This window comes from Tachypleus tridentatus, chromosome 7, assembly GCF_004210375.1.
Source record: "Tachypleus tridentatus isolate NWPU-2018 chromosome 7, ASM421037v1, whole genome shotgun sequence".
Taxonomy (NCBI): Eukaryota; Metazoa; Arthropoda; class Merostomata; order Xiphosura; family Limulidae; genus Tachypleus; species Tachypleus tridentatus.
The window spans coordinates 38,508,675-38,522,594 of record NC_134831.1 but is presented as its reverse complement, the minus strand read 5'-3'; the positions used below and the strand labels follow the sequence as shown (position 1 = coordinate 38,522,594).

At 32.8% G+C, this 13,920-nt stretch overlaps 1 protein-coding gene across 2 annotated transcripts in view; it reads right to left on the bottom strand.

Annotated features, from left to right (window-relative positions):
• LOC143255473 (dopamine receptor 1-like) overlaps window positions 1-13,920 on the bottom strand; it is a 53,002-nt gene that overhangs the window by 11,705 nt on the left and 27,377 nt on the right. Inside the window, exon 1 of one of the 2 annotated variants that reach the window (XM_076511192.1) lies at window positions 10,115-10,319. The exons of the other annotated variant lie outside the window; for it this stretch is intronic. The gene's annotated coding sequence lies outside the window, so the exon portion shown is untranslated. Of the gene's footprint in view, window positions 1-10,114; window positions 10,320-13,920 lie in introns of those variants that run through there. 2 annotated transcript variants of the gene reach the window in all.

Below are 13,920 nucleotides of genomic sequence, written 5' to 3'. Positions count from 1 at the left end.
AGGAAAAACTTTAACCAGCCGCGAATCTGATTACTATTACTAGTAATAACACGTACAGCAATGTCGTGTTTTACAGATAGAGAGAATCAAAAACCAGCTGTGTTTAATCTCAGAATAGGCATAACCACCAAGGACTGATGATATGTACAGTGGTCGTCACTATCCACACTGTAGTGTCAAATATAATATTCAACGAAACGTTGTCTCTAGAGAGAGATCTTCGTTGCAGTTGTTTGCACAGAGATGTACAATAATTAGAAACTGTCCACATTGAGATACAGTATCTAGCAGGAACGTAATTACGAACAATCCGTTTTTTTCATACATGATAACACACTTGCTTGTGTGTACTTCATTTATGAAGAACAAAACGTTAAAAGTAATCCTTTACAATGAACACTGTGGTTAAAAAAAATTGAAGGGTAAGGATTACCATAAATAAAGTGATTTTTATGGAAACAAAACTAGAAAAAATAACAACAAATTCGTGACAGGAATTTAGTTTTAAATAAAATAAATTTACCTCCGTTAGGGTGTTGGGATATTGTTACACCCCTTTGCCCAGTTTGCGAAAAATATAAGAGAGACAGACCAGAAACAACTAAATTATTACTGTGAATAATTTATTGAACAAGTGTTCTCTACCAGCGAAACGGAACACTTATACAATCACGGTGTTTCATGACCATCAAAACACCCATTGAGCAAGTAAAAACATATACAATAAGTTTCATGATTTAGAATCATATACAATAATTTCAACAAAAAATACACAGTAATTTTAACAAAATAAACACATATAAAGAAAATTTCATAACATTTGTTTGCTTGTTGCTAAGCCCAACCTTTACATAATAAGCTATTTGGGCTCTGTACACCGCTGGTATCAAAACCGACTTTTAGCCTTATGACCACAGAAATACAATGGAGTCAACAGAATGTAGTTCATAATGTGTATAATATTATACACATATAAGATTATAATAGGAATGTATATTTATCATATGTTTGTAAAGTACAATTACATCAGATAACTGGTTTCTTATAATTTAATCTATTAGTGTTACATCTGTATTAAGTTTGTCATTTATATTAAGTTTATCATCTTAAATATTATTTTAACTATGTTTATTTTTTAAGTGAATGTTACTTGTTAAATAATATATTGTCAGTCTGTAACATATAACAGATTCTGCAAAAGATACAACAAATTAGGTTTTATATTAATTGGTAAAATATTCTGTATCCTCCATAATTCTTCTGTAATAAGTCTTAATTTATTATAAATCATATTTGTGTACAGATTAACTAAAACATCATCAATAATTAGCCCTCAGCATTTATTAATATTAACATTTTTTATATGCATATATTTGCAATCAGAATACTGCTTAGTATCTACAAATAAATGTTTATATTTATTACTACATCTTTGCTCATGAATTTGTAAAAAATCGTTTAATAATATTCATATATTGTAAGTTAATTATTATAATATTTTGTTTTATCCATATTAATATACAGTTAATTCATATTAAGCCAATATCTGAATCTGTTGATATCAACTTTTGAAATTTCTTTACCAACTCTTTACTCATTAAATGTATTATTAATATACAAATTAAATAATAATGGACCCATAATAGAACCTTGTGGAACAACATATTTTGTAGTAATTGGATTCCCCATTATTTTTCCAGTTCTTGTTATAACAATTTTATAACTCAAATAATTCACGAACCACTTATGTAACTTCCTCCTTTATTCCCCTCGTGTATAGTTTATTTTATTATTTAATGTATCAAAACCTCTGCTTAAATCAAGAAATAATAGAAGTTCCTTTTTATTTTAATGTAACTGTAATGTATTGTTTAATAACAGTAGTTACTGTAACATATTTTGTTATTAATAGACGGTAACGTTTATGTATTATTTAGTAACACCATTACCGGAAGGTACAAGCGTTTGACAGGTAGGTAGCTACCGTGTTTCTCCGAAAATAAGACAGGGCTTATATTAATTTTCACTCCAAAATATGACACTAGGGCTTATTTTCGGGGGATGTCTTATTTTGATATATTAAAAAATGAAGTTACAAAGTAAAACTATTAATCTAACCATTTAAAATAAACTATTATTAAACTAACTGATTAATACTTAAACAAACTAATTAACTAACTATTAAACTAACTAATAAATTAATTTTTTTTCTCTCTTCCTGCCACTCTTAACTAGGGCTTATTTTAAGGGTAGGGCTTATATTAAAACTATCCCCAAAAATCACACTAGGTCTTATTTTATGGGTATGTCTTATTATCGGAGAAACACGGTAGTTGTACAGAAATCCTATATAAATCATATGCTGTTCATAACCCTGTGATTCTTACCTTTGCAGATCCTGTTCTAAGACACAGACCAACTGTATTATTGTTTAATATCCTAAGTTAATAGTCATTTTTAACCTCACAGAATTATAACACTCTATTTTTATTCAGTCACATGTTTCAAGTGGTAGAAAAGAAATCGATATTCATATTGTGACGTTCATACAATAACAACTGATGCTAGCACACAGACATGTGAGCTGGTAAAAAGTTCCTCTGTTGGTGATCATTTCTCACTCGGAACTTTTGATAACGAGACATAATACCCGCACTTGAAATGCAACAATAGGTATCTGACTTCCCCTCTTTCGACTGGAAATTTTTTATGATAGTAGAATTATACCTATGGTCATCTTATGAGGCTCACAAATATCCAGCGTAGACACTGTGAAAGTTGAAGATAAGAAAGCAATTTAAGATGGTTGCTGAGAGAGGCAAACAGCCATATGTCGTGTTCTAAAGTAGAAAGTGCAATGATGTATATAGATTTTACGATCAAGAAAACCATTGACAACATTAAAAGCAAAATTAGTCCTGAATCATTTAATAAATACAAGATGTATACCAATATGGCCGCCACAAGGAGTGAGTTACCATATCATTTGTTCTAAAGTAGATAGCAAAACGATTTATGGTTCCTAGATATAAGTTCTAGGAGTAGAAGAAATCCATTTATGTTATAAAAAAAATGAAATAAACCCTTAGCCGTCTAACAAATTCAAGATGGCCACCATTATATGCAATAAAATGCCTTTCAGGAGACAACGCTGTCCAAAGATATTTTGTGAGTTTTGTTCTAGCTGTATATTTCACGTGACTGAAACTTTAAAAAAATATTCAAATTATTTCAAAATATACACAGATATTACAAAAATAATAAACTGATATAAAAATATGAGCACAACAACTGCCACAAGGAAAATAACTCTTTTTTGTTTGTTTGCTGTTAGAATTACTCCTATAGAATAGCCGCTACATTTCTTTTGACTTGTTTTAACAAGAACAACGAACTTCCCTTACTATTGATTAACTATGTAGCACACATAAACACTTTGAAGCACTTCGAAAGCCTAAAACTGTACTATAAACATTTGTGTCAAAAGCTTATCATAGCCAGTCTCGCCAGCTGGTATTGAGGGTGCTTTTATGAAGCTAATACCTCATGAAGCACAAGAAATAACACAATTTACTATCATATCAGAATGATACCTTATGAAGCACAAGAAATAACACAATTTATTATCATATCAGACTGATGCCCCATGAAGCACAAGAAATAACACAATTTATTATCATATCAGAATTGATACCTCATGAAGCACAAGAAATAACACAATTTATTATCATATCAGACTGGTGCCCCATGAAGCACAAGAAATAACACAATTTATTATCATATCAGAATTGATACCTCATGAAGCACAAGAAATAACACAATTTATTATCATATCAGACTGGTGCCCCATGAAGCACAAGAAATAACACAATTTATTATCATATCAGAATTGATACCTCATGAAGCACAAGAAATAACACAATTTATTATCATATCAGAATGATACCCCATGAAGCACAATAAACGACATACTATCATATGTTGTCATACTATCCAATAATACTGTTGTTCTGGTTTTGAGCACTCTCTATTTCAGTTTACTTCAACCTCGTGGACTTAAAGGACTCTGGGTGAGAGATGGTACATAATTCTTCACATCCTTTTTCACAAATAAGAAAGTTGCAAAGTTTTATCTTCCCTATACGTGTTAAATGGAAGTGACACAACTAATAAAGTAGGCACTAAAGTTGAACAGCACTTCATAAAAGTAATTACAACTGGTATTCCTACAGAGATGTACTTGTACAGGTATTTTCAAGTTGTGTCCCAACAGAGAAGTGCTGCATAAAGGTGTTAACGACTGTTTTCCCTACCTAGAACTACTTGGTACAGGTTTTAACAACTGGTGTCACTACATAGGACTACTTGATACAGGTATTAACAACTAGTGTCACTGTATAGGAGTACTTAGTACAGTTACTAATAACTGGTGTCTCTACAGAGGAGTAGTTGGTGCAGGTATTTATAAGCGATGTTCCTACGAAGGACTACTTGTGACAGGTATTTATAACTGATGTCCCTCAGAGGAATACTTGGAGCAGATATTTACTAGTGGTATCCCATTTAGAGGAGTACTTGGTACAGGTATTTACAACTGGTGTCCACACAGAGGAGTGCTTGATGCAATTACTAATCACCAGTGTCCCTACAAAGAAGTACTTGATAAAGGTGTTAATAAATTGCGTCACATACAAGACAATAAATCAGTTTCTTTATTATAAGTATTACAGTTCAAAAAACAGAACGTCAACAAGACTTGCTATAAAATGGCATATTTTATTTGAAGTCTATGCCATATATTTACAGTTGAGTGTTTGGACAATTCTGGTGTAAACCCGAAAAGTGTGGCTTCGAGAAGGAAGACAGGCTGCTTGTACCAAATATCTAAAAGTGGCTTGTGCCAGATGATTTACATCAGAGCTTCACGTGCACAAATCGTGCCACCTGCTGCTACTTATGTGGTGATTAGGATATATCGTGTTGCACAAACTACACTATAAGGGATTCCAATTAGATTAAACAGTTTCAAAAAAATCCTACTGTTATTTTAATGATACTTGTGGCAATGCCAACATCAAGGTAGTAGCTTCATTGTTCTTAAGTACTGTTGTATGTTATCCATTGGATTTCTAGTCTAAAATTGTGGGATATGACATATTTTTCGACACATGTATGTTAATATTGTTCACTAAATGTGTGCACTTAGTTATATTTATGTATAATGTTTCTTCAATAAATAGGTCAACTTCAAGTCATTTAGTACATTCTCTGCTCTACATGATATACTGTCTCATTACGATTCCTATTGTTTGGAAGCTTAGCTCTAACTCTAGTACATACAACAGAAGTAAATTACTTGACCCCAAAAACCTATATATTAACATCTTAGACTTGATATATTGCTATTTATCCCTTGCGGACGCCATCTTGGGTTAGGAATGTTCTTGTTGCTAGTGTTTTCAGTGTTTTCTCTGACCCCAAAAACCTACATCGAGACACCAAGTCTCATTGTGCTACCTGCTCTAAAACAGATAGTGTTATAGTTACTTATCCCTCACAGAAGCCATCTTGACAACCACATTAAATTTAACCCTTAGTGCTGGTTTCCAAAATTTCTACCGTGGATGTTTAAAAATCTCTCATAATACCTATACGAAATATAAAGATTAACTCTTCCGGTATAAAAATAAGCTAACAGTAATGTTAGAATTATACCTCAATTACGGAATGAATAATTCGTCCGTCGAATATTTTCTTATTTACAAATATTATTTGTTAACTAAATGTCCTTTATCGAAAAATAAAAATCTGAAGACGTTAAGACATCAAAATATATTAACTCTTATTATTAGAAAAGAACTGAAGACATCAAGCTATTAAAACTTTAAATAAATACAAACTCGAATATGCTGAACATTCAACTAACAATCGCGGAAATAGTTTCTCATAAATCATTAGAAAAACACCTTAAAAGTTATAATATTATGGATCAGGCCAAGTGTTAGTATATCTAGTACGGTGTAGACACAAATTTGTTCAACAAAAAGCATAGCACTTTATATGTGTGAAAAAAGTTATTTACTGTATTATGAGGAAACGTGACACATTACAGGTATGATATGAAAGTTCTTTATTCTACTGTGAGGAAGCATGACACATTATAGGTTTGATATGAAGGCGTTTTTATTCTACTCTGGGGAAACGTGGCACATTACTGGTTTGATATGAAAGTTATTTATTCTACTGTGAGGAAACGTGACACATTACTGGTTTGATATGAAAGGTATTTATTCTACTGTGAGGAAACGTGACACATTACAGGTTTGATATGAAAGTTATTTATTCTACTGTAAGGAAACATGACACATTACAGGATTTGTACAACTAAACATTCAGTTGCAGATAGACCTTTTCTTGTTATTGTAAACAAACATCTTCCTTCTCGGTATCAAGAAAGTAGATAGAAGTTTATTTATACAAGTTTATCCCTAGATTTCATCTCGCTATTACTTTCCTAATCTCCTTACCGAATAGCTACAGCATTAGACGAAAGGCCGAGAAAATATAATTGTCTTCTTGCTGGAAAACTAGCTCCTCGTATTGTCTTACGTAATCTTTAGAAACTACCAAATATGGTGAAGTCTAAGAAACCAATTTATTTGTTTCTTATTGTATGATTATACGATACTGATCAAGTGGATACTATAGACTGTATTGAAGTTAAACGATATAACATCTGGAATGATGGTAGAAGTGAATGCTTTTGTTTGTTTTATGGATGTCAGCATACATTTCTATTTCTTGTGTGCGTTAAAAGAAACAGATACCTCAACGCGAAGTCCAGGGTATTCCCAACATAACTGTTATACAAAAACAAATCAATTACTTGTTTTGTAACGAACGTTACAAAATCTTAACTCTGTGAATACAAAACGTTGTATCACCGCCATTGTAAAGACCAAACTTTAAATACGTTTTTAAAGAAATATCGTTCAGTTTGTTTTGTTCTTTTGGTGCAAAATACGCATTTAGGTGTGACAACGCTGTATGCAATGCAAGAATCGAGTCATGGAATTTCATCTTTAAAAACAGACGTAACTGCAGTGTTTGCAAAGAAGACAAAACATAATATACGTTATTTAAAACTGTTACTTGTACAAAAAAAAGGAAAAAATCGCCATAAACCTACTATTGTCAGCTCAAATTTTACAGAATTCTAGTAAAAAATTATTTTGTGTAAAAACAAAACAGTAAAGAATGTTTCCATCGTAAACTCTTTATTTCAGCTATTAGTTAAGTGTGTGAAAAACTGACGGGCGGAAATGTTTCCTATTTCTTTCTCATACAGATCTTAGGAGCATCATGTGTAAAGAATGTTACACTATTTTCCTTCTACAAAGTTTCCCATTAAAAACAGGCAATTTTCTTATAATTTATACTTCCTTTCAATTTATTTTTAAAATACTGCTGCCTTTCCTATAATACCATTATATATTTAAAATTTTGGTAGTGACTTCAGTAACTTACTCGTACAGGAAACAACTGCTTACACTACAGTTTTGTCCTTGCAACTAAAATTTACATATATACTTAGCTCTATCATACCGCCGTCAGAGGGCTACATAATATGTCTCACGTTTCTGGATGTGTATGCAACCATATGTTACAAAAAACAACAACTTCAGAGCATTTCAAGATCTCCAGAAAGCAAGCAATAAAAACTACCAACTTGTGTTTGATACAATCCACGTTCTCTATGATATCAGGAACCCACACAACGGTTTACGCATTAGACAGAACATGTTTAACTTTCTAGACAGTTCGTTTGTAATTAGAGTGCTAAGTATAACAGTAAAGGCAGTGTTAACGTGCGAAGTGCACATAGACTTCATTCACTTTTACGGTTGCTACTGCAGTGTACAGTGGAAAGACTCAAGCTTCTAGTCCTTCCACTCAAAAGGCACCCTTTTTGTTAGCCGTACAAAAACTGTCGGCAACTTCTATAAGGTAATCTTAATCCCTTGTTGGATTAATAGGAAAATAAAGATTTCATCTTGAACACGAATGACACACAGGAACTTGTAGGCCTAACAGCAACAAACGTGATTCTGTTAAGCTGTTAGACGTTCATATGGAAAAATTTGCTGTTCACTTTAATATTTGTAAAATGTTCAGAAGACCAAATGAGTATAAATAAAAAGAAATGTCTGTTTTTTTATCGCATATTTTACTGTAGGTGTACCAAGCCCCCACAGTCTCCCGCAGTACAACCTGCTCCTAAAAACTTTCTGACGATGCTAGAAAAGAACCCTTTTTGTCAATGAGACCTTGTTCTTTCAATATTTTCTGCACTTGTCAAAACTTTAGATATACATTTGTGCAGAACGTCAATAACGTAACAACATATAGCCTGATGTGGCTTTGCTATAAGAAAACACACTCTATAACGTAAAAAGACATTTGCTATAAGCATCGCGTTTGGCTTTATCTGTGGTAAACGAAAACTGCGAATAGAAGATAAAAGTAGGACGTGTTTTCAAAGTTTAAACATATGACACCTAGCTTCTCATAATATTATTATTTATCTCAGCTTTATCACTTCAACTTCAAGAATTACTATTTATATTAATTAATCGTTCATGTGAGAGGGCGTAACATAAAATTTATTATATGTTCACATTTTCTCATTCTGTAACTTCTATAAGTATAGATTTATGTTATATTACCTTTTGTGTGCGTGTGTGTGGTGGAACGGAGAGTAAAACTTAAGTTATATGTTCACATTTATACACAGCACTTCCTAGACATCCTAGATGTAATGTATCACAAGAAGTATTATACAACATATCATTAGCAATAAATATTCTATCGTATACTCAACGACCAGGTCTAGTTCAAAGGTTTGTTAAATTGTGTGAATATAAAGCGGAATTTTCAAATCCCTGCTTCCTAAGTAGTGTTACCAATAGATAACAGCTTTAAACAATTAATATTTTTAATAAACACAATCAAGCTCATTCCCGTTTCTAAAATCCCAGTATTGTGTTTAAACTTTCCCACAGTCCAGCAAGTGAACTTTGTTTCATATGAAGTGTGAACACCCCAATATTTTGTTTAAACATTCCCACAGTCCAGCAAGTAGACTTTGTTAACATATGAAGTGTAAACACCCCAACATTTTGTTTAAACATTCCCACAGTCCAGCAAGTAGACTTTGTTTCATATGAAATGTAAACACCCCAATATTTTTTTAAACATTCCCACAGTCACAGTACTTTGCTTCATATTTTAAACATTCCCACAGTCACAGTCCAGCATATGAGTACACCCCAATATTTTGTTTAAACATTCCCACAATCAGTATGTTTCATAAGTAAACATTCCCACAGTCACAGTCCAGCGAGTAGACTTTGCTTCATATGAAGTGTGAACACCCCAATATTTTGTTTGAACATTCCCACAATCCAGCAAGTAGACTCTGTTTCATATGAAGTGTGAACACCCCAATATTTTGTTTGAACATTCCCACAATCCAGCAAGTAGACTCTGTTTCATATGAAGCGTAAACACCCCAATATTTTGTTTGAACATTCCCACAGTCCAGCACGTAAACTTAATTCTAAAGGTATGTTGTGTGAGTTCCTCATCAAGTAGTTCAGAGTACCATGAAAAGTCTTAAGTTTCCACAACAACAGTAATAAATTAAAATCTAATTACATGTGGGCAGAACAGGAACACGTAATGTAGTTTTAATGATTTAATATTCCAAACACTCGTTTCGTGGGTGTTGCTAATAAACTGGTGTAGTTTATTAACTTATGACTAAACAATTAACACTGATATATATATATAACCTACAGCAACAATACGATTAGTGATTGAAAAGTTAAGTCTCGGTACACATTAATGGATTGAATTTTAGACTCATGGATTGCAAAGTACAAAACATACATTTAGGTTTAATTTCAGTTATAAACGTTATTCACTTGGTGAAAATAAAACAGGGAGTTTGCAGGTTACGTACGTATTCTGCTTAGTGAAAACAAAAGGTCGAGATTACAGGTTATGGAACTGCACTAGATCACTAAATAAAATCAAAGCAACATTTACTTACACTACTGACAAGCGCCGGCGACTATATTATTATTTCAGCTGCTCTTCAGCACGTGCTTTCTCCACGTCGGTAACACATTGTCTACCAGTAACCCACAACTCCTAATAGGATGGCGCCCTCTACTCAGAGCTTGGTCTCTCCATAAGCGTATTCAGGCTTATATTGTTTCTGGCCGAAGGCCTAGTCTTTTGTTCCCGATTCTTGTTTTAACACACGAGGAATGATTTATTTTTTTAGCCTTTTTTTCCTTTACAGCTGAACAAAACGGTAAGTCCTGTGTATTTCATGCGTCATACCACTTGTTTTCAGACCTTTCAGACTTCTCAGAACAGTAAGGCTCTTGAGAAGAAAGGCGCCTACACCCTTTTTTCTTTTCCAAACCAAAGATTCAAATCGAGCTTGAGAAAGTTCTGGAGCTAGGCATTCGCGCTAGGATCTGTCACATCCACACAAACATAATAAACAAATATCAATAAATCCACAATAAAAATGCTTTAATCGAAACCATTGATAATGCACTGTGCAAGATATAAATTATATGCCCTTCCGCCAATAAACCTAATTTATCATTGCCTTCAGTGGTGGTTAGAGCGCTCGACTCGCAATCTACGAGACGGTGGAGCTTGAATCTCCGTCACACAAAACATGGTCGCTCTTTCAGCCGTGAAAGCGTTATAACATGACGGTCAATTCCACTATTCGGAAGTAAAAGAGTAGCCCAAGAGTTGCCGGTGGGTGATGATGACTAGCTTCCTTCTCTGTAACCTTACTCTGCTAAATTAGAGAGACTAGCGCAAATAGTCCTCGTGTAAAGCAAACTTCAAAAATGTAAACTCGCGCCTTCTAACGGTCAAAGCTCTTTGCGGGCGCACCGCTCGTATTATCGCTCTCAATTAAGTTTTCATTTAGAATGACGTAATATTCCACCTAACAAAATGTCAGAAAAAAAATAATTGTAATTATTTGTTAGTTTCTTCGTTCGAGGCTTAAAACCTTCAGTTGATTTGGTAGTAAATTTTACAGACTCATATCCTAGTTTTATATTGATATTTGATATAAACTTTTGATTTGGCCTTTGTTTTGTGAAGTCTTGATTTATAGTTTCATAATGGTAGGTATTTTCTAGGTAAATTTTCAGTGGGTAACATGTCGCAAAATCTACTTTCACGATTTCATGTATTTTCGGTGAAACATCGTAAGAATAACGTAGCATGCTATGTTAAATAGCGTGTATGATATTCTAAAATCCATATGCCATATCAGCACAAGCACTCACTTGTTAAGATTCAGTCATTCAAACTAAACAAATACTAGGTCGTTATTGAAATTAAACACACACGAATGAAACTAAAGAATGAAGTTGTCTCCTTCAGGGTAAAGTGACTCTTTTAAAAGAAATAAAAACAGGGTTAAAAGTACATTGTTGGGCTGGGGCATCGGGCAGAATAACACTCGTGCTAACACAGGTGAAATTATGTATTAGAAACGAGAAACAACCAAACACCCTGGACATGTGTTTGAAACATACTGGAAATGTATTTGAGCCGCATTGGACCTGTGTTTGAACTATACTGTGCAAGGGATTGAACCATAATTTTCGTGTGTTAAAATCATGTTGAATATGTGTTGTGTTTTGCGCCAAGCTGGACTCTTGATTGAACCAGGATAAGTGATCCTTGGACCACACTTATATATTGTACCTTTCCTATTTCTTTTAATACAAACCTAACTGATGCTAGTTTTTTATTGCTGTAGAGTAGAAATGGCATATCAAAAATCACACTTGTACTGAAGTTTTGCACGGTTTGAAACAAACTAATGTTGTTTATCTGATACAAATTAAATATGTTGTTCTAACTTCGTGCCAACCTCTGGCACAGCAGCAGCCATAAGGCTTATAACGGTAGAAATTTAATGTTTATATCAGTGGTGGGCACAACACAAATAGTCCATTGTGTAGCTATATATTTAACAACAAACTAATTAACCCTTCCGCTCGTTGTTAAGCGGGTTCGTTTAAATGGTTTTGTGAAAAAAATAGTGTAGTTAACAATAACACATTAGTTTATTTCTCCTTTAATGTTTCTATGAACTTGTTTACATTCTACAAGACCAGAAGTAGACTGCTTGTTCAACCGGCAAAATTTATGTCAGACAAAAACTTCTGAAAAGGTAAACCTCTTCGTCACTGACTCTTACTAAGATCTTAAATTAAAATGGACGTCAATGTCACATTCATCCAGAACACGCTTAAGTGTACTTAACTTAATAGGGGGTCTTAGGTTAGCATGTTTTTTTCATTCGCGTTAACAGTTTTTATGTTTTAGTGGATCTAATAGGGTTTTGCTGACAGCAGAAACAAGTAAACTTATAAACTACATACGTTTTAAAGTAGGAATAAGATCCTTAAACTCCCAAGGTCTAAACACACACTTTATTTGTATTTGTGAATATATCCTTTTAGTAACATATTTTAAATGATTTTTAATAATTAAAGAATATTACCCACGTATGGTAAGACATACTTCAGAAACAGAATATGTAGGCTCTTCAAATGCTCATGGTTTACTAAAGCTTCGCTTATTTAAATAAAATGGAGTATTCTATCTGTGACGTAAATGGGAAAAAGCCATTTTTTACTCAAGAAGTCTGTGATGTTATTAAACTGTTTATGTACAATCTCGTCACGTGCACGATGGAACAGAAACATGATCGAGTTATTTAATATTACTACAACAATCTTCAACAGTTTTATTTATTAGAAAACTCTAGTTCTTCCATTCTTTAGCAATGAAAACAGTTAAAGCTACATGTCTCAAAGAATGCCCTTCTTTACGAATTAAAACCCCCGGAAGGTTGCTTGATCTTCATACACTGTTCAATAATATTATTATCTTTATTCAGTTTCAATAAGCACCTTTCAAACACGCTTGTCTTCTATCGGTAGGATTATGGCGCATCTTTGGTCGAATCACATAAATTGTCTTCAATATCTCTGAAGTATTTCATCTTTATCTGGAATTACAATACTCTTTTTATATTCCCAATTGTAATCACTGAAAGTAGTAAAAGTTATACCACGGATCTGAGTTATTAACTGACTGGCCAGAATTAGATCAAATTGATTCACGTGAGAATGATTGTAAAAACTGTTCAAATTGTGCAAAATCATCTTCAAACTTAAACCGACTATGAAGATTAGATTTTACAACATCATTCGAAACACACATTGAATACTTGTAAATAACCCTATTGGTTTGAGCTTTAACCCAGCTGTCTCTTCAAGTTGTTTCACGAGTTACTTTTTCTAACATTTATAGTAATTTGTTCTTTTCTGATTTGATAGCACTTTAAAATACATATCATCTAAACTCCAAACATTGTTTTCCAATATAATAAATACCTGGTTTTCCAACAGTGTGGTGTGTCGAATTAAATATTTAAATAACTGTTTTTTTTTTCTATAAATTAAAAATTAAATATTTCATTCTTGATTTTAGAATACCATAACAAGCGTTTACATTCAAGAATATAAAGCACATTGCTCTTAGAACATTTCAACTTTAATTTCCTAACATTTCTGAGTAGATTTATGATAACTAAGTTTAATAATATTAAATAAATCAACCTACTTATCTTTAGAAAATCTAATTTAGATACCTATGGTAGGTATTGCACTGTGTAGTTTCGTGGTTAATAATGAAATAATCTATCAAATTATTAAAGAGAGAATATTTTATATTTTATAAACCATTTACTGCTAATCACTTAAGCCTAAAAACACTTCTCTTATTTAATATAAAAAT